The sequence below is a fragment of the Giraffa tippelskirchi genome, chromosome 11 (assembly GCF_054371585.1).
Source record: "Giraffa tippelskirchi isolate mGirTip1 chromosome 11, T2T-mGirTip1v1.2.pri, whole genome shotgun sequence".
NCBI classification, from domain to species: domain Eukaryota; kingdom Metazoa; phylum Chordata; class Mammalia; order Artiodactyla; family Giraffidae; genus Giraffa; species Giraffa tippelskirchi.
Window position 1 is genome coordinate 114,464,766 of NC_137285.1, and position 20,709 is coordinate 114,485,474.

Genomic DNA, 20,709 nt, shown 5'->3' on the forward strand with positions numbered 1-20,709 from the left:
TCCAGGAGATCTTCCCAACTCAGGGATCAAACCAGGGTCTCCTGCATTGCAGATTCTTTACCAGCTGAGCTACCAGGGAAGCTGTATTCTGTTACTTACCTACATACTGGGGTGCCCCGTTTCTGAGCCATTAGGAAGTGGACTGGGTCTCATTCAGCTAACTGTACACTGCCCGGGACCTCCACATAAATGGGAATAACTTTTGTAGTCTCTCCACCATAACCTCCACACAGTCTTACTCTTCTCATCCACCGTTGGTCAATGAAGAGGAGGCCCAGGAGCTGTTCACCCCCAGCATCCGAGGACAGGAAAAGTAGTTGCCACCTGCTGAAATGACAGGAACTGTACTACTAGTTCCGAGAAGGCGATGGCACCCCACTCCAGTACTCTTGCCTGGAAAATCCCATGGATGGAGGAGTCTGGTAGGCTACAGTCCAAGGGGTCGCTAAGAGTCGGACATGACTGAGCGACTTCATTTTCACTTTTCACTTTCATGTATTGGAGAAGGAACTGGCAACCCACTCCAGTGTTCTTGCCTGGGGAATCCCAGGGACGGAGGAGCCTAGTGGGCTGCCGTCTATGGGGTCGCACAGAGTCGGACATAACTGAAGCGACTTAGCAGCAGCAGCAGTACTACTAGTTAGCCCGTGGCATTTTGCATTTACCATTTTCATTCATCCTCATGGCACCTGTACAAGGTAGCAATCATTAGCTTAGTTTATACAAGTGAGGAAGTGAGCTCTAGGGAGACAATATGACTTGCCTATGGTCCCATAGTCAGAAAAGAGTAGAACCAGGTCCTGAATTTCTTCTGATTTCAGCCTATGTTCATAACAACTCTACTGCCCACAAAACTGAAATGGATATATGTGGTGTGCTGTAGAATTCTAGACACTGATCTAAGTACTCCTCATATATTACTTCATTTAATCCCCACAGTCATATGAGATAGATGTTTAATTTATTCTCATTTCGTCAGTGAGCAAACTGAGAATCAGAGTGGTGAACCAATTTGGTCAAGATCATACTACTAGAAAGTACAGAGTGAGGATTAAAACACAGACAGTTCAGTTCCAGATTTCATGCTCTTAACATTCCACTGAATGTCCAAAACTCAGTAATACACCAAACACAAAAGATTCAGGTCTGCAGGGGGTAACTACTCTGAAATGTAACAATTATATGTAACACCTATGATAAAAGAGAGTTTGTTACCTTCAGGTTTTAACAAGAAAGAACCTAATTTGTAACATATAAGAGAAACAGTGATCCACTTAATGGTAACAGGTCATGCTGAGATAGAAACTGAGTCCATCTGAAGCTAAAAAGAAGAACCAGTGGTTAGAATTTACCATAAGGAAGCACTTGGCTCAGGAAGATATTGCTTTGAAAGACAAAGATGTTTAATTAATAATAATGATACAGCTTATCTTATTTCTAAGAAGTTGATCCCTTTTTCTTATAGGAGTGAAAAAATTGGTACAACCAGGTTGGAAAAGTTTGCTATTAGCTAGTGGAATTGAAGCTATGCATACTTTGTGAGCCAGAAGTTCCTCTTAGAAATACAGCCAAGAGAGACTCAGGTATGTGTGCACCAGGACACATGTACAAGAATGTTTGTTGGGGCGTTTTTGTAGTAACCCCAAGCAAGAAACAACCCAAATGTCCACTAATAGTAGAAAGAATAAATGAATTTTGATATAATCATACAGTAGAATACTGTACAGGGCTGAAAATGAGTAAAGTACAGTTCCATCAACATGGATAAAGGCTAGAAATACCATATTGAGTAAAAGAAGCATAAAATTAAAAAAATCCATATTGTGTTTATATAAAGTTTAAAACTAAGCAAAATTTAACAGCATTGTTTAGGGATATATAATTACATGCAAAACTAGAAAGAAGAACATGAAGTAATTACCAGTAAATCTGGTTTCATGATTTATTGGTAATCATAATAACCATCATTAGTGATTATCATGAATAATAGGATGTTCTGGCAAAGAGGGGAAACATGGGAGAGGTTCTGTAGGTTACATGGATGTTTATAATAACAATTAAGTTATATATTTGTTTTAAGCATTCTTTTCTACATACCTGGTATATTTCACAATTTGTTTCAAGTTTTATTGAGAAATAATTCACATACATCACTGTATAAGGCATACAGCATAATATTTATATATATTGTGAAATGATTACCACAATAGGTTCAACTATCATCCATCTTCTCATATAGGTACAATAAAAAGAAAGAAAATGTTTTTCTCCTTTTGATGAGAAGTCAGAATTTGCTCTCTTAACAACTTTCCTTTAAATCATATGGTAGTGTTAGCTATAGTCATCATGTTATGTATTGCATGCCTAGTACTTATTTCTCTTATAATTGAAAGTTTGTACCATTTGACTATCTTCCTCCAGTTTCCTCCACCTCTGGTAACCACAAGTCTGATCTTTTTCTATGGCTTTTTGCTATTGAGTTTGTTTGTTTTGTTTAAGATTCTACATATAAGTGAAATCACATAGTATTTCTCTTTATCTGACTTAATTCACTTAGCATAATTCCTTCAAGATTCATCCATGCTGTCACAAATGGTAGAATTTCCACATTTTTATGGCTGAATAATATTCCTGTGTGTGTATCACAATTTCTTTATCTGTTCATCACTGGTGAACTCTTAGGTGTTTCCATGTCTTGGCTATTATAAATAATGCAGTTAGGAACACAGGAGTGCACATATCTTATTGTTTTCATTTCCTTGGGATATACTCCCAGAAGTGAAATTGCTGGATCATATTGTAGTTCTATAATTTTTTGAGGGTCTTTTGTATTGTTGTTTGTAGTGTTTGTACTAATTTACAATCCCACCAACAGTGCACAAAAGTTCCCTGTTCTCCACATCCATGTCAGTATTTGTTTTCTCTTGTCTTTTCATAGTGCCCATTCTAGCAGACACAAATAATATCTCATTGTGGTTTTAGTTTGCATTTCTCTAATGACTAGTGACACTGAGGATTTACCTGTTGGCCTTTCATATATCTTCCTTGGAGAAATGTCTGTTCAGATCCTTTGCCAATTTTTTAATTCGGTTATTTGTTGGGTTTTTTTTTTTGCTATTGAGTTGTGTGAATTCTCATAATTTTAGATATTAACCCCTTATCAGATATATGATTTGCAAATATTTTTTCCAAATCCCTGTGTGTCTTCTTTGTCAATGGTTTCTTTTGTTGTATAGAAAATTTAATTTGATGTAGTCCAACTTGTTTGTTTTTAATTTTGTTCCTTGAGCTTTAGGTGTCACATCTAAAAAGTCAATACCAGGACCCATGTGAAGGACCTCTCTTCCTATGTTTTATTCTAGGAGTTTCATGGCTTCAGAGCTTACACTTAAGAATTTAATCCATTTTGAATGAATTTTTCTGGGTGGCATAAGTTATGGGTTCAGTTTTATTCCTTTGCATGTGAATATCTTAGTATCCCAACACCATTATTGAAAAGACTGTCTTTTCTCCATTGAGTATTCTTGGCACCCTTATCAAATATTATTCTTGAGCTTATCAGATATTATTTCTGGGATCTTGGTTCTGTTCCATTGGTCTGTATGTCTGTTTTTATGGCAGTCTCATATTGTTTTGAAGCCTTTAACTGTAGTATACCTTGGAATCAGGAAATGTGTTGCCTCCTGCTTAGTTCTTCTTTCTCAGGATTTCTTTGTCTATTTGGGATCTCTTGTGGTTTCTGCTTTATTGACTATGCCAAAGCCTTTGACTGTGGATCACAATAAACTGTGGAAAATTCTGAAAGAGATGGGAATATCAGACCACCTGACCTGCCTCTTGAGAAATCAGTATGCAGGTCAGCAAGCAACTGTTAGAACTGGACATGGAACAACGGACTGGTTCCAAATAGGAAAAGGAGTACATCAAGGCTGTATATTATCACTGTGTTTATTTAACTTATATGTAGAGTACATCATGAGAAACGCTGGGCTGGATGAAGCACAAGCTGGAATCAAGATTGCCGGGAGAAATATCAACAACCTCAGATATGCAGATGACACCACCCTTATGGCAGAAAGTGAAGAAGAACTAATGAGCCTCTTGATGAAAGTGAAAGAGAAGAGTGAAAAAGTTGGCTTAAAGCTCAACGTTCAGAAAACTAAGATCATGGCATCCAGTCCCATCACTTCATGGCAAATAGATGTGGAAACAGTGTCAGACTTTCTTTTTTGGGGCTCCAAAATCACTGCTGATGGTGATGGCATCCATGAAATGAAAAGACTCCTACTCCTTGGAAGAAAAGTTATGACCAACCTAGACAGCATGTTAAAAAGAAGAGACATTACTTTGCCAACAAAGGTCCATCTAGTCAAGGCTATGGTTTTTCCAGTAGTCTTGTATGGATGTGAGAGTTGGACAGTGAAGAAAGCTGAGTGCCAAAGAATTGATGCTTTTGAACTGTGGTGTTGGAGAAGACTCTTGAGAATCCCTTGGACTGCAAGGAGATACAACGAGTCCATCCTAAAGGAAATCAGTCCTGAGTGTTCATTGGAAGGACTGATGTTGAAGCTGAAACTCCAATACTTTGGTCACCTGATGCGAAGAGCTGACTCATTTGAAAAGACCTTGATACTGGGAAAGATTGAAGCGAGAGGAGAAGGGGATGACAGAGGATGCGATGGTTGGATGGCATCACCGACTCAATGGACATGAGTTTGAGGAAATTCTGGGAGTTGGTGATAGACAGGGAGGCCTGGAGTGCTGCAGTCGATGGGGTCGCAAAAAGTCGGACACGACTGAGTGACTGAACTGAACTGAACTGTGGTTCCATATGAATTTTAGGAGTGATCATTCTACTTTGTTAAAACAAAACTGATATTAGCATACTGGTAGGAATTGTATTATAGATGCCTTTTGGTAGTATTATTAACATTTTAACAAAATTTATTCTTCCAAACCACCACCACCACAACACAATATACCATTCCATTTACTAGTGTCTTCTTTGCTTTCTTTGTAATTTTCAGAGTAAAGATATATGACTTCCTTGGTTAAATTTATTCATAATTATTTAATTATTTTTAATGCTGTTATAAATGGGATCAATTTCTTTTTCAGAAAATTTTCTGTTAGTATATATAAACACACTTATTGTTGTATATTAATTTTGTATTCTGCAACTTTACTAAATTTGTTGATTATATCTCACAGCTTTTTGGTTGAATCTTTAGGATATTCTGTATGTAAAATCATGTCATTTGCAAATAGAGACAATTTTCCTTCTTCTCTTCTAATTCTATTCCAGATTCTTTTTCTTGCCTAATTGCTCTAGCTAAGACTTCTATTCCTATTTTGAATAGTAGTGGTGAGAGTGGGAACCCTTGTCTTTTTCTTGATCTTAGAGGAAAAATTTTCAGTCTTTAACCTTTGAAAATGATGTTAGCTGTGGGCTTGTCATATACACTCTTTATTATGTTGAGATATGTTCTTTCTGTGCCTACCTTGTTAAGTGTGTTTATCATAAATGGATGTTGAAATTTGTCACATGCTTCTTCTGAACCTGTTCAGATGATCATATAATTCTTTTATTCTATTAATGTGATGGATCACGTTGATTGATTTGCCTATGTTGAACCATTCTTGCATCCCAGGGTTGAATCCCATTTGATTGCGGTGTACGATTCTTTTAATGTACTGCTGAGTTCAGTTTGCTGGTATTTTATTGAAAATTTTTGTATCAATGTTCACCAGGGATATTGGCCTGTAGTTTTCTTTTTTTTTTTTTTTTTTTACAATGTCCTTTTCTGGTTTTGATATCAGGTCATGTATATCTTTAAGGCAACAATGAGTCTCTTACAGGCAGCATATTGTTGAAATCTTGTTTCTTTTTATACATTTATCCATTCTGTATCTTTTAGTTGAAGAATTTAATCTGTTTATATTTAAAGTAATTATTGATAAAGGCTTATATTACCATTTTGTTCATTGCTTTCTGGCTGTTTTGTAGATCTGTTATTCCTTATTTCTTATCCTGCTTTCAGAGGGTGCAGCAGAGGTTGATGTCTGTATGTATCAGTGTGCTTTGGTTTCTTTATTGTGTTCTCTTGTGTAATTACCACAGGATTTCCCCTTGTGGTTACCATGAGATTTATATAAAATATCTTTTTTTAAAAAATATTTATTGATTAATTTGGCTACATTGGGTCTTCATTGCACTTGGGATATTTGTGGCAGTGTGTGGTCTTAGTTGTCCTGTGGCTGTGGGATCTTAGTTCCCCCACCAGGGACTGAACCCCCTGCATTGCAAGGTAGATTCTTAACCACTTGACCACCAGGGAAGTCCCTAAAATATCTTAAATGTCTAACACTCTATTTTAAACTGATAACAACTTAGCTTCAACAGCATTTGTAAACTTTTAAAGTTTTAAGTTATTGCTGTTACACTTTGCATTTTCTTAAATAACAAATTATTGTAGTTATGGCTATTTTTACTAAAAAAATTTTTTTAACTAGAATTGTAAGTGAATTGTGCACCACTATTGCCAAATTGTGAAATCTAACTATGATTATATATTTACCATTGCCAGTGAGTTTTACACTACCTTTTTATGTTTTTATGATATTAATTAGTATTCTTTTACTTCCACTCAAAGAACCCTGTAACATTTCTCATGAGGCAAGTCTGATGGTAATGAACTTCTTCAACTTTTGTTTGTTTGGGCAAGTCTGCAGCCCTCCTTTGTTTCTGAAGGAAATCTTCACTGAGTATAAAATCCTTGTTTGACAGTTATTTTTCTTCTATGTATGAAATATGTCATCCCATTTTCTCTTGGCCTAAAAAGTTTTTGAGAACTCTATTAACAGTCTCATAGGGGTTACTTGCATATCACTTTTCCTTCTTCTCTTTCTGCTCTTAAAATTCTTTCTTTGGCTTTGACAGTTTAATTATAATATGTTTCATTATAGCCTTATTTGAATTCAATCTATTTGGAGTCCTTTGAGCCTCATGGATCTGTATGTCCATTTCTCTCCCTGGATTCAGGAAGTTTTCAGCCATTCTATCTTTATCTGTCCCTTTTTATTCTGGAATTCTCACAATGTAAATATTGTTTGTTCTCCTTGTGCCCCATAATTCCCATAGAATTTCTTCACTCTTTTTTCAATCTTTTTGTCTTTTTGCCCCTTTTACTGGATGATTTCTGATGTCCTATCTTCCAAGTCACTGATTTTTTCTTCTGTGTGGTTGAATCTATTTTGAAACTCATTTGAATTCTTCAGTTTAGTTATTGTATTTTTCAATGCTAGGATTTCTGTTTGGCGGTTTAACTTTTGTTTTTGTTATTTGATGGTTGCAGTTTTTTGGGGGGAACTTCTTATTTTGCTCATGCCTTAGCTTCCTGATTTCATTTAGTTGTCTTTTTGTGTTTTCTTATAGTTCACTAAATTTCCTTTAAAGAATTGTACTGAATTCTTTGTGTGACAGTTCAGAGATATGTATTTCTTTAGGGTCAGTTTTTAGAGCTTAATAAAGTTTCCATTGGTGGTGTCATATTTACCTGATTTTTATGATTCTTGATTCTTTATGTTGGTATCTGTGCATTTGCGTAATGGAGTTCCTCTTCCAGACTTTACATATTTGACTTGGCAGAAGCAGTTCATCAGTCAACTTAGTTAGGTTTCTGGGTATGTCTGCAGGTAATATCAGAGAAGGCAATGGCAACCCACTCCAGTACTCTTGCCTGGAAAATCCCATGGATAGAGGAGCCTAGTAGGCTGCAGTCCATGGGGTCGCTAAGGGTCAGACACGACTTTCATGCATTGGAGAAGGAAATGGCAACCCACTCCAGTATTCTTGCCTGGAGAATCCCAGGGACAGGGGAGCCTGGTAAGCTGCCGTCTATGGGGTCACACAGAGTCAGACACGACTGAAATGACTTAGCAGCAGCAGCAGCAGGTAATATACTGGAGCAGGTGAGGCTAGCTATTATGGTCTATTTGGGGGCAAGGCAACTGTTCAAGGCAACTGTTCTGAGGACATGGATGGAAGGTGTGTGCCACTGGCTGAGAACAGTTGGATAGAAGTGCTGGCATAGTTTCCTACTCAAGTGAGGCTCTAGGATGGGGTCTGCAGTTGCCTGGATTCTCTGCTCAGGTTTACTAGGTGGTCAGGACTGGGTACTATATTCAATAGCAGAGGGACTGTGAGTTAGCTTCTGTGCCCTAGGAGGGCAGCAGAACCAGGACTCTAGCCTGTACAGTTTGCTGTTTAGGAACCCACATCAAGCCAGAATGTGCACTAAATTCCCTGGTTGGGTAGGGCTACCATTTTATGCTGCAAATGAGGGAAGCCATAGACTTTGTTCTCTGTTCAGGTGCCACTATGTGTAGTACTGTTGAAGGGTACATGTTTCCCATGTACTCTGGTTAGATTCCCTGGTCAGACAGGTTGAAGGCTGTATTCTGCAATGAGAAGGGCTACGAATTAGATCTCCTGCCAAAGGGTAATGGGATAAGTGGCCCTAAAGCTGGTGAAGTTCTATGTTTGTTGTCCTAACTCAAGCCTACCCATACCCCAAGTTCCCTGACCAAATAGGGTCACTGGCTGTGTTCTGCAAACTGTCAACCCTGTCAACCAGCCTCTCAACCAGCCTCTTCAAGCACTGCTGGGCTACAGAACTCCTGGGAATTTTGACCAGCCCTTGTGGTCAAATGAAGCTGGGAGGCACTCTATATAGTGGGTGGGGCTATATAACAACCTCCTTTCCTGCACAGGAGGGAGGGGACCTCTCTACGTAACTCTCAATTTCCCAAACAGGGTCTTATGTTTTATATATGTGTGTGCTTAGTCACTCAGTTATATCCAACTCTTTGTGACCCCATGGACTGTAGTCTACTGTAGTCTCTGTCCATGGGGATTCTCCAGGCAAGAATACTGGAGAGGGTTGCCATGCCCTCCTCCAGGGTATCTTCCCAACCTAGGGATTGAACCCAGGTCTCCTGCACTGCAGGTGGGTTCTTTACCAGCTGAGCCACCAGGGAAGCCCTTTATACACAGTAGTAGATATAATGGTCATCTGAATTAAATTCACCCATACCAGTCCATTTTAGTTCACTCATTCCTAAAATGTTGATGTTCACTCTTTTTATCTCCTGTTTGACCACTTTCAATTTATTTTGATTCATAGACCTAACATTCCAGGATCCTGTGCAATATTGTTCTTTACAGCATTGGACTTTACTTTCACCACCAGACATATCCACAACTAGGTGTTGTTTCTGCTTTGGCTCAGCCTCTCCATTCCTTCTGGAGCTACCATGATGGTGTGATCATTTACCTAGAGCCAGACATCTTGGAGTACTAAATCAAGTGGGCCTTAGGAACCATCACTATGAACAGTGGTAGTGGAGGTAATGGAATTCCAGCTGAGCTATTTCAAATCCTAAAAGATGATGCTATCAAAGTGCTGTACTTATTATGCCAGCAAATATGGAAAACTCAGCAGTGGCCACAGGACTGGAAAAGGTTGGTTTTCATTCCAATTCCAAAGAAGGACAATGCCAAAGAATGTTCCAACTACTGCACAATTGCACTCATTTCACATACTAGCAAAGTAATGCTCAAAATTCTCCAAGCCAGGCTTCAGCAGTATATGAACTGAAAACTTACAGATGTTCAAGCTGGATTTAAAAAAGGCAAAGGAACCAGAGATCAAATTGCCAACATCCCTTGGGTCATATAAAAAGCAAGAGAATTCCAGAAAAACTTCTTCTTCATTGACTATGCTGAAGCCTTTGATTTTGTGGATCACAACAAACTGTGGAAAATTTTTAAAGAGATGGGAATACCAGCCCACCTTACCTGCCTCCTGTGAAACCTATAGGCAGGTCAAGAAGCAACAGTTAGAACCAGACATGGAACAATGGACTGGTTCAAAATTGGGAAAGAAATATGTCAAGGCTGTATATTGTCACTCTGCTTATTTAACCAATATGCAGAGTATGTCATGTGAAATGCTGGGCTGAATGAAGCACAAACTGGAATCAAGATTGCCAGGAGAAATATCAATAACCTCAGATGTGCAGATGACACCACCCTAACAGCAGAAAGAGAAGAGTAACTAAAAAGTCTCTTGATGAAGGTGAAAGAGGAGAGTGAAAAAGCTGGCTTAAAAGTCAATATTCAAAAAACGAAGATCAAGGCATCTGGTCCTATCACTTCATGGCAAATAGATGGGGAAGCAATGGAAACAGTGACAGGTTTTATTTTCTTGGGCTCCAAAATCACTGCAGATGGTGACTGCAGCCATGAAATTAAAAGACACTTGGTCTTTGAAAGAAAAGCTAGACAGCATATTAAAAAGCAGAGACATTACTTTGCCAACAAAGGTCTGTCTAGTCAAAGCTATGGTTTTTCTTGTAGTCATGTATGGATGTCAGAGTTGGACCATAAAGAAGGCTGAATGCCAAAGAATTGATGCTTTTGAGCTCTGGTGTTGGAGATGACTCTTGAGAACCCCTTGGACTGCAAGGAGATCAAACCAGTCAATTCTAAAGGAAACCAATCCTGAATATTCATTGGAAGGACTGATGCTGAAGCTGAAGCTCCAACAATTTGGACATCTGATGAGAAGAGCCGACTCATTAGAAAAGACCCTGATGCTGGGAAAGATTGAAAGCAGCAGGAGAAGGGGACAGCAGAGGATGAGATAGTTGGATAGCATCACTGACTCGATGGACATGAGTTTGAGCAAGCTTCAGGAGATGGTTAAGAACAGGGAAGCCTGGCATGCTACAGTCCATGCAGTCACAAAGAGTTGGACATGAATGACCAACTAACAACAAGGATACAATTTTATATCTATAACATTCTCTGAGTGACAACATCATCTGGGTATCTCAAAAGTATGTCAGACAACCTGTCCAAAATTATGATTTTCCACTATAAATATGGCCTTTGTCTGATTTTTCTCATCTCTGGGAAAAGCACCAGAAATCTAGATGGTGGGTTTAATACATCCCTACCAGCTAAATATCTTTCAGTAGTGCTACCTTTAGGAAAAGTCATTCTAAGACCTCGCATGATCCAACATCTCCCTACATTTTCAGGCATCTTGTACTGTTCCCTCCCAACTGTGTGTCCCTAGCACACTGGAAAACTTTTATTAGTAGTTCCTCAGATTTATCACTTGTCCAAAGGGTCCTTTTTTGTGTTAGTACAGCTCTTTGGAGTACTTTTTCTTCCTCTTTGTCTAATTCATTCTTCTCCCCCTGTTGTTAGCTTAAATGTTATTTCATGAAGTGGGTCTTTCAAGATCCTCCAGACTTTATCACATGGTTTCCTATTATATTGTTCTCTAGTGCTAGGTAACAAATCTTTCTATAAGTTAATGTCTTAAAACAATAATAATATATTTCATAGTTTCTATGGGTCAAGTATTTGGAAATGGCTTGGCTTGGTGGTTCTGTCTTACAGTCTGTCATGAGATTATAGTCAGAGGTCAGCTAGGGATGCAGTTATCTGAAGGTTTGACTGGGATTGGAGTTTTCACTTTAAGATTCTTTGCTCATACAACTGCTGGTGTTGACTCTTGGCAAGAGAACTCAGTTTCTCTGTACATGTACTTCTCCAAATGTCTTGAGCTTCCTCACAAGTAGCTGACTTGAGTTCAAAGGTAAGCGTTGAGAAAGAGGTGGAGAGAGAGGGAGGTTTGAGGGGAGAGAGAGAGAGCTAGTGCAGACAAAAAGCTGTATTCTTTTATGAGTAACCTTGGAAGCCACAGAGTATCACTTCTACCGTGCTCTGTTTGTTAGAAGTGAGTCACTATGACTGGCCCACATCCAGTGGGGAGGGGATGGGCAGGATTAGATTCTACTGTTTAGTGGTGGAATGTCAAAAAATCTGCAGGCATATTTTAAAAATCACTTCACCTATACCATCCCTTCCTGGCCTTGCCACAGTCTGTGTATATGTTTCTGTGACTATTTGATTAATGCCTAGCCAGTGGAATAAGCTATTGGGACAAGAATCATATCTACATTGCTTTCCATCTGATTCCTAATACCTAGCACACTACCTGGCAATTAGTGTGGAATAAATATGAATATGTTGATTATATGCAACATCTGCAAAGCCACTTTTAAGTAGGTATCATTCTTTCCATTTTATAGATATGGAATAAAAATGATTGGATAACTTGTTCAAGTACCAAGGTTTGAATCCTGATCCCTTTGATGCTAAGCCAGAGTTATTTTTAGGACTCCAGAATTTCTCCCTTTGACAACAAAAGAGGTTCAGAAGTTACTCTGGTCTGAGTGGAATTGTCTCCTATGTTTCTATATTTTCTCATCAAGAAGCCTTGGGATAACTAATTCAGCTTCCCAGGTGTAAAGATTTAAGGACAGACTGCCCTTAAAGTACACAGAATCTAGTCGTGTATTTAAAAATGATTCTCCAAAGTAATTGATCCTTTTGAGTTTGCTTATCATGAAAAAAAGAAAATGTGGAGTTTCTGAAACTACAGACCTACTCTTGGGAGAATCACCCAGAGTAGTCACTGGAAGAACTAATGGCTCTCAATACCAAATTCTTCTATCTGACGCCATGCATTCCTCCACTCCTATTCAAGGTCTTATCTCCTTCTTTACTATGGAGAGAGGAGATACTCATTAGCTTCTCTACCTAATAAGGTGGCCATCAGTTATTTGTGGTGTTTTAAGTTAATTGAAATTTAATAAAATTTTAAATTCAGTTCCTCGCTTGCACTAGCCACATTGAAACTACTCAAAAGTCACACATAGTTATTGACAACCATGTTGAAAAGTGCAAATTATAGGACATTTGTATTATCACAAAATGTTCTACTGAATGGTGCTGCCAGAGAACCCAGATAATCCTAGCCCAGAGAATTCCCAGGCCATGGAAGAAGAAGAAACCAAGGACTAAATTACCATCCCAAGGAGAGCTCGAGCTCACCTGAGGAAAATGGTCCCAAATCATGGGTCTCTGGGTATGGGTTTGCCTCTGCATGTCTGTGCTCTCTCACCAAGCTTTCTGTCTCTCCTCCATTTATCCTCCAAGCCGTCTCTTTATAAATAATCCCCAGCACTCTCCAGACCAGATAGCTCCTCACCTGCTGCTCCGAACCCACTGAGCCTAGGCCTATCCTAGGCAGATACTCTGCCAAAACAATATGTCTTTACCCTTCTCTCTGCTTCAGACCATTCTATCTTTGTACTTAGGCCAGTCTCTGATCCTTCTATCTCAGAGTATGTAGTTTCTCTCTTTCTTAGATAGAGCTCCTCCATCCACTTCTCCATTAAGAGATGTGTTATGGATTCTCTGCCCTTCACCTTACTGGGTAACTTGCTTTACTAATTGTTCTCTTTCTCCTCATTAACTTCATGTTTTCCTCTCCACCAAGTATGGAGCTTACCCAGTGTTGTTAACCTTAATGGACCCTTATGCCACTGTCCCATCTTACCCTTTTTTTACCTAACAGTTGGCTCTGGGGAGCTGTCTACACCTTCATTTCCTACCTAGAGCCTAGCTTTCATCTAACTCACTTGCTTCCTATTTAATAAAATTTGTTCAGAATATGACATGTAAGGTTCCCCCCAATCAATCCTTGGCCCATTTTTCTCTTTGTCACCTTTTAGGCATACTCATCTGTTCACCATCCAAAGTGTCTAAAACATTCTTGTCCTGCAGCTTCATTAATGCTATATCTCTTCCCAGAAATACTTGCTCTGTGTTTATCTCTTCATCATGGGAAGCTGAGCCCAAGTCCCTCCTTCTCAATGAAGTCTTTCTGATAATAAAAGCCCAAGTGCTTCACTGACTCCCACCACTGAGCACAGAACTGCCTGGTGCTACTGTGTATTGTCATATGTGTATTTATCTTCTCTCCCTAGTTGAATTTCAGTGTGCATTCTGGCAAAAAATTAGCATTCACATCTTTGCACTCCCAAGAGTTTTGAGATGCAGAGCCTTGTGCATAGTGGATATTCAAATATTGGTTGATTGACTCATATACTGACATAGTCTATCGTAACTTCAAAAGGGGCCAGTGGTAAACCACTAAGTACTATTTTAAATAAACCTCCTGAAAAGAATATTATGAAGTGGAGACTGACAACTATTAGCTGTGTAAATGCCCTGAGGATGAAGGTGGTGCATTAAAAATAGTATACCTCTATCGTGCTAAGTGGAATATGTCAGACAGAGGAAGACAAATACTGTATGATATCACTTATAGATGGAATCTAAAAAATACAACTAGTGAATAGAACAAAAAAGAAATAGGCTCACAGATATAGAGAACAAACTAGTGGTTACCAGTGGGGAGAGTGAAGAGGAGTGGAACAAGATTGGGGAAGGGGATAAGAGGTACAGATTATTAGGTATAAAATAAGCTACAAGGATATATTGTACAACACAGGAACTATAGCCAATATTTTGTAATAACTATAAATGGAGTATAAACTTCAAAATTGTATTAAAAACAAAAGTTAATCCATTAAAAAGTTAGGCATGAGAGAACCAAAATAAAATTTCAATTAAAGAACAGTATATGTGAATATGTATGTTTGCACAGGAAAGGACCAGAAAGCTACATGCCAAAATATTAATACTATAGATTATTGGTGATTTTTTTTATTTTTTGGTATTTTCTGTGTTCTTCAAGTTTAAAGCACTGTGACTCTTATAAAGAAGGTCTGCCAAAAAAAGTATCTGAGTTAAAGAATTGCAATGCAACATTTCTTGATTATGTGTATTTTAAGTAGTTTGAATCATTTCTCTGCATTGAAAGGTGTGTGTTTTTCTTTCAACAATCTCAAATATTCAGAAAAGATGAGTGAAAGCTACCAACATGATGCCCCATCATCCCCAAATCTTTAGTGTATCTTTCTTCCAAACAAGAGCATTCCAATACATAACCTTATACAGTCATCTAAATTAGGAAATAAACACTGACCCATACATAAGCCTCACATCACATTCAAGTTTTCTCAATTATCTAACAGTGTGCTTTATAGTAAAGGAAAACGTCCCATATGTGTTTGATTGTCATGTCTCTTTAGGCTCCTTTAATATGAGTTACTTCCCCAGCATTTTCTTAACTTTCATGATTGCAATGGTGTTGAGGACTATAGATTGGCTGTTTTGTCCATTAATGTGGGTTTGTGGTAGTCAGACTTCAAAATGGCTCCAAAGATTCTTATCTCCTTGTATTCATGGCCGGTGGTCCCCTCCCTCATTGTACCTGGGGTGACCTGTGTGACCAGGAGAATACTGCAGAAGTGAAAGCATGTACCTAGAGGCCACGTGGTAAAAGATGTTGCAAGCTTTGCCTCAGATTGTTTGAATTGCCTCTTGGATTTCTTATTCTGGGGGAAGACAGTCATTGCGTCATGAGGACACTCCAACAGTCCTGTGGGGAAGCCCACATGGAGATCAACTAAAAGATCCAATCAGCCAGAAGAAAGAACAACAGTTTCATATTTGTAACTCCCTTTTCCAACAGTGAGAATACTGGCTCCTGTTTTTCTTAATATATGATTTTATTAATTCCCTATTGTAACCAATTCCCTTCACCACTTCCTGCCTTCCTTCCCCTGACATGGATGCTCCCTTCACTCTCCTCAGGTTACTGCACTTCACACTGGGGCCATCCTAGTCCAGGAATATGGTGAATTAGATATCCCAAATGACTCTTTGTATCAGTTCTCAAATTTGGAAAACTCAGCAGTAGCCACAGTACTGGAAAAGGTCCATTTTCATTCCAGTCCCAAAAAAGGGCAATGCCAAAGAAGGTTCAAACTACTGCACAATAGCTCTCATTTCACATTCTAGGAAGGTAATGATCAAAATCCTTCAAGCTAGGCTTCAGCACTATGTGAATTGAGAAATTCCAGATATACAAGCTGTGTTTAGAAAAGCCAGTGGAATCAGAGATCAAATTGCCAACATTTGTTGGATTATAAAGAAAGCATAGGAGTTCCAGAAAAACATCTGCTTCATTGACTATGCTAAAACCTTTGACTGTGTGGATCACAACAAATTGTAGAAAACTAGTAAAGCGATGGGAATACCAGACAGTCTTACCTGTCTCCTGAGTAACCTGAATGCAAGTCAAGAAGCAATGGATAAAACCTTACATGGAAAAACTGACTGGTTCAAACTTGGGCAAAGAGTACTACAAGGCTGTGTATTGTCACCCTGCTTATTTAACTTATATGCAGAAGACATCATGCGAAATGCCGAGCTGGATGACTCACAAACTAGAATCAAATTTGCCAGGAGAAATACCAACAACCTCAGATATGCAGATGATACCACTCTAATGGCAGAAAGTGAAAAAGAACTAAAGAGCCTCTTGATGAGGGTGAAAGAGGAGAGTGAAAAAACTGGCTTGAAACTCAATGTTAAAAATAACTAAGATCATGGCAACTAGTCCCATCACTTCATGGCAAATAGTAAGGGAAAATTGGAAGCAGTGACAGATCTTAATTTCTTGGGCTCCAAAATTACTGCAGATTATGACTGCAGCCATGAAATTAAAAGACACTTGCTTCTTAGAAGAAAAGCTATGACAAACCTAGACAACATATTAAAAAGCAGAGGCATTATTTTTCCGACAAAGGTCCCTCTAGTAAAAGCTATGGTTTTTCTAGTAGTCATGTATGGATGTGAAAATTGGATCATAAAGAAGGCTGAGCACTGAGGAATGGATGCTTTCAAATTGTGGTGCTGGAGTAGACTCTTGAGAGTCCCTTGAACAACAGGGAGATCAAACCAGTCAATCCTAAAGGAAATCAACCCTGAATATTCATTGGAAGGTCTACTACTAAAGCTAAAGCTCCAATACTTTGACCACCTGATGCTAAGAGCTGACTCATTGGAAAAGACCCTGATGCTGGGAAAGATTAGGGCAGGAGGAGAAGAGGGCAACAGAGAATGAGACGGTTAGATAGCATCACTGACTAAATGGACATAAATTTGAGCAAACTCCGGGAAACACTGGAGGACAGAGGAGTCTGATATGCAACAGTCCACCAGGTCACAAAGAGTTGGACACAATTTAGCAACCGAACAACACCAGTTTCCTGTGGATGTATAACAAACCACCCCAAAACTGAGTCACTTGAAACGAAATAGCTTATTATTTTTAATAATTCTCTAGATTGACTGTGGTTCTGCTTATCTCACCTAAGCTCACTCGTGTGACTGCATTCAGATAGTAGGTTGGGTGGAGAATGGCCTTTCACAGATGTGCTCATTCACATTTCTGAGGTATCAGCTGAGATGGCTGGGATGACTCAGCCTCTCTCCTCATGTGGTCTTTCATGTAGGACTTCATTACATGATTCTGAAAGTGTTTCGGGAAAGCAAAAGCTGAAATGTCTCTTAAGTCATATAGCATCACTTACGCTACGTTATTATTAGTCAAAGCAAGTCACAGGACAGCCCAGACTCAAGGGATGGGAAAACAGACCCTCACTTCCTGATGGTTGGAGCTAAAGCAGCAAGTTATTAATACATTTCAGAGGAGCACAGAAAGACATAATTCATTGGTGGCCATGAGTGTAACAATTTAGCATACTTTCCTAATTAAATGATTACAATGTCAGTTAAAAAAATTTTTAAGCCATTATTTTAAATGTTTCTCTGAACTGGAAAGAATATAAAAAAATCCATAGAACCCAAAAGAAAGTAAAAGTAGAAAACTTAGGAGACAAGCAACTCCAAGATTTGTCTCTTTCCTTGAGGTTTTCTGCCATCACTGGAGAACTTAAGCTCCTATCTTTATAGCTACACGATGCATGGGCATTAAAAGATAAAGCAAAGGGTTCCTAAGGGATAGAATCAAATATGAGACTCTTACATAAAGTTGGACCCCATCTTCAGTCTAAGGTGAATGAGAAAAACAATCTTACTGAAAAAAAAGGAAACAGGAAAACTTGCATACATGTCTTGTCCTTGGTACTGGATGTTGGGGAAAAGAATCATCTGAAAATCGGTAACCCAAAACTGACCAGCACATGGGTTTACAGAGTTTTCTGTAAAGGAAAATACAAGATGATGGTAGTAGTAAAGTGGTCCCCTGTTGTAAGGCCCTTCACTGACTGAGAGATGTGAATCTTCCCTGGAAAAATTCAAATTCAATCCAGGCCTCTAAGAACTCCTACAGATGAAGTTCCATTACAAATGAGAAATGCATTGTAAAACAAAATCACATACTTAGAAACAAGGCATCATCTGTGAGAACAAGAAGAAAAAAAAATAGAAGGCGGAAATAGAGCCTTTATGTATTCAGGTACAAGACTAAAGGACATGGACTTAAAGTAAAACTAACTTTATTATGTGTTATGGACTGAATCATCTCCCCTTAGAATGTATACGTAGATGTCCTAACCCCCATTGTGAAAGTATCTGGACTAAGGAAGTAGTTAAGGTCAAATGAGGTCCTGAGAGTGAACCCCTCATAGGATTAGAGTCTTTATATGAAATGACATCAGAAAACTTGCTCTCTTTCTCTATCTGAGGATGCGGCCAGAAAGTTCCATCTGTAGGCCAGGAAGAGAGTTCTCACCAGGAACCCAGCTGTGCTGGTATTCTGGTTCTGGTTGTCCAGCCTCCAGCCTGTGAAAAGATAAAATTCTGTTGTTTAAGCTACCTATCCTACGACATTTTGTTATGGCAGCCCAAGCTGACTAATATGATGTGTGTGTTAGTCACTCAGTCAGGTCCAACTCTTTTTGACCCCATGGACTGTAGCCCTCCAAGTTTCTCTGTCCATGGGATTCTCCAGGAAGAATACTGAAGTGGGTTGCATTTCCCTTCTCCAGGAGATCTTCCCAACCCAAGAGTCAAACTCAGGTATCCTGCATTGCAGGCAGATTCTTTACCATCTGAGCCACGAGTACATATGATATATTTATATAAATATAAGACAGAGTTGAAACAGAGCATGGAATAACTTGATAGAATTGAGAAAAGTCCATACCAGTTCTCAAAATTAAAATTTTAATAATGAAAATGAAACACCTGGTTGAAATGTGGGTTCCACCAGTGAACATAGTTTCTACCACTCAATAAAACTGGATGAATTTGTATGTAATACGAAGAGTTTGAAAATATGATACATTACAGGACTTACCTGGTGATGCAGTGGCTAACATTCTGCACCCTTAATGCAGGGGGACCTGAGTTTGATCCTGGTTAGGGAAGTAGATCCCACATGCTGCAATTAAGAGTGCACCTGCCTCAACCAAAAAACCTGTGTGCCAAAACTAAAGATTCCACATACTGCAACTAAAAAGTGATCTGCACACTACAACTAAAGACTCTCCATGCCCCAATGAAGGTGGAATATCCCAAGGGCTATAACAAAGACCCAGCACAACCAAATAAATAAATAAAAAGGAAAATGTGACAGGCGCAAGATATGGTGGATCTAATGAGAAGGTTTGGCATATGTCTAATCATATTTCCAAAAGGAGATAAAGGGAATGGGAAGATGGGAACCTTCAAACATTGCTGGTGGAAATGTAAAATGGTATAGCCACTTTAGAATATGGCTTCACAATTCTTCAAAATCTTAAATATAAACAGTGTATAATTTGGAAATTCCACTACTGTTTTACAAGAGAAATGGAAACATACATCCACATAAAAACTAATTCACAGATAGTCATAGCAGCATATTCACAATAGCCAAAAGTAGAAACAACCCAAATGATGAATGGATAAACAAATGTGATATATTCATACAACAATATCATTTGTCAAAAGTACACATAAATACTCCAACATGAAATCATTTCAAAAACATTATGGAAAGTGAAACAAGCCACTAACAAATGGTCACATATTGTAGAATTCTATTTATAATCAGTTTCCAAAATAGGTAGATCTGTAGCAAAAGTAGCCTTCCCAGGTGGCTCAGTGGATAAAGAATCCACCTGCAATGCAGGAGATGCAGGTTCGATCCCTGGGTGGGGAAGACCCCCTGGAGAAGGGCATGGCAACTCACTCGAGTTTTCTTCCCTGGAGAATCCCATGGACAGATGAGCCTGGTGGGCTACAGTCAATGGGGGTCACAAAGGGCTGGACATGACTGAAGCAACTGAGCACGCATAGAAAAAGAAAGCAGATTAGTGGTTTCCCAGGCCTAGGCAGGAGCTGGTGAGGTATGGATGGGCAGTGATTACTAAACAGGTATAAGAATTCTTTTGGGTTATAAAGTATTCTAAGATTAAATTATGGTCATAGTGCACCACTCTAAATATACCAAAAAATAAAGAACTGTACACTTTTAACAGGTGAACTTTATGGTATGTAAATTGTATATCAATAAAGATGTTTCTAGAGAAGGAAATGGAAACCCACTCCAGTATTCTTGCCCAGAGAATCTCATGGACAGAGGAGTCTGGTGGGCTTTAGTCCATAGGGTCACAAAGAGTCGGACATGACTGAGTGACTAGACAACAAACACAGGCTGTTTTAGAAGTGGTAATAAATAGGAAAGAGCAAATATTCAAATTCATTTGTTGTTGCTCAGTTGCTCAGTCGTGTTGACTATTTGCGACCCCATGGATTGCAGCACACCAGGATTCCCTGTCCTTCAGTATCTGCCAGAGTTTGCACAAACTCATGTCCATTGAGTCGGTAATGCCATTCAACTATCTCATCCTCTGTTACCCCCT

At 38.8% G+C, this 20,709-nt stretch overlaps 1 long non-coding RNA gene across 2 annotated transcripts in view; it reads left to right on the forward strand.

Moving 5' to 3' along the window:
- The window catches only part of LOC145526742 (uncharacterized), a 127,367-nt gene that overhangs the window by 2,071 nt on the left and 104,587 nt on the right, over positions 1 to 20,709 (forward strand). For both annotated transcript variants that reach the window (XR_014069138.1, XR_014069139.1), the window contains exon 2: positions 1,466 to 1,583. This is a non-coding gene — a long non-coding RNA (uncharacterized LOC145526742). The remainder of the gene's footprint in view (positions 1 to 1,465; positions 1,584 to 20,709) is intronic.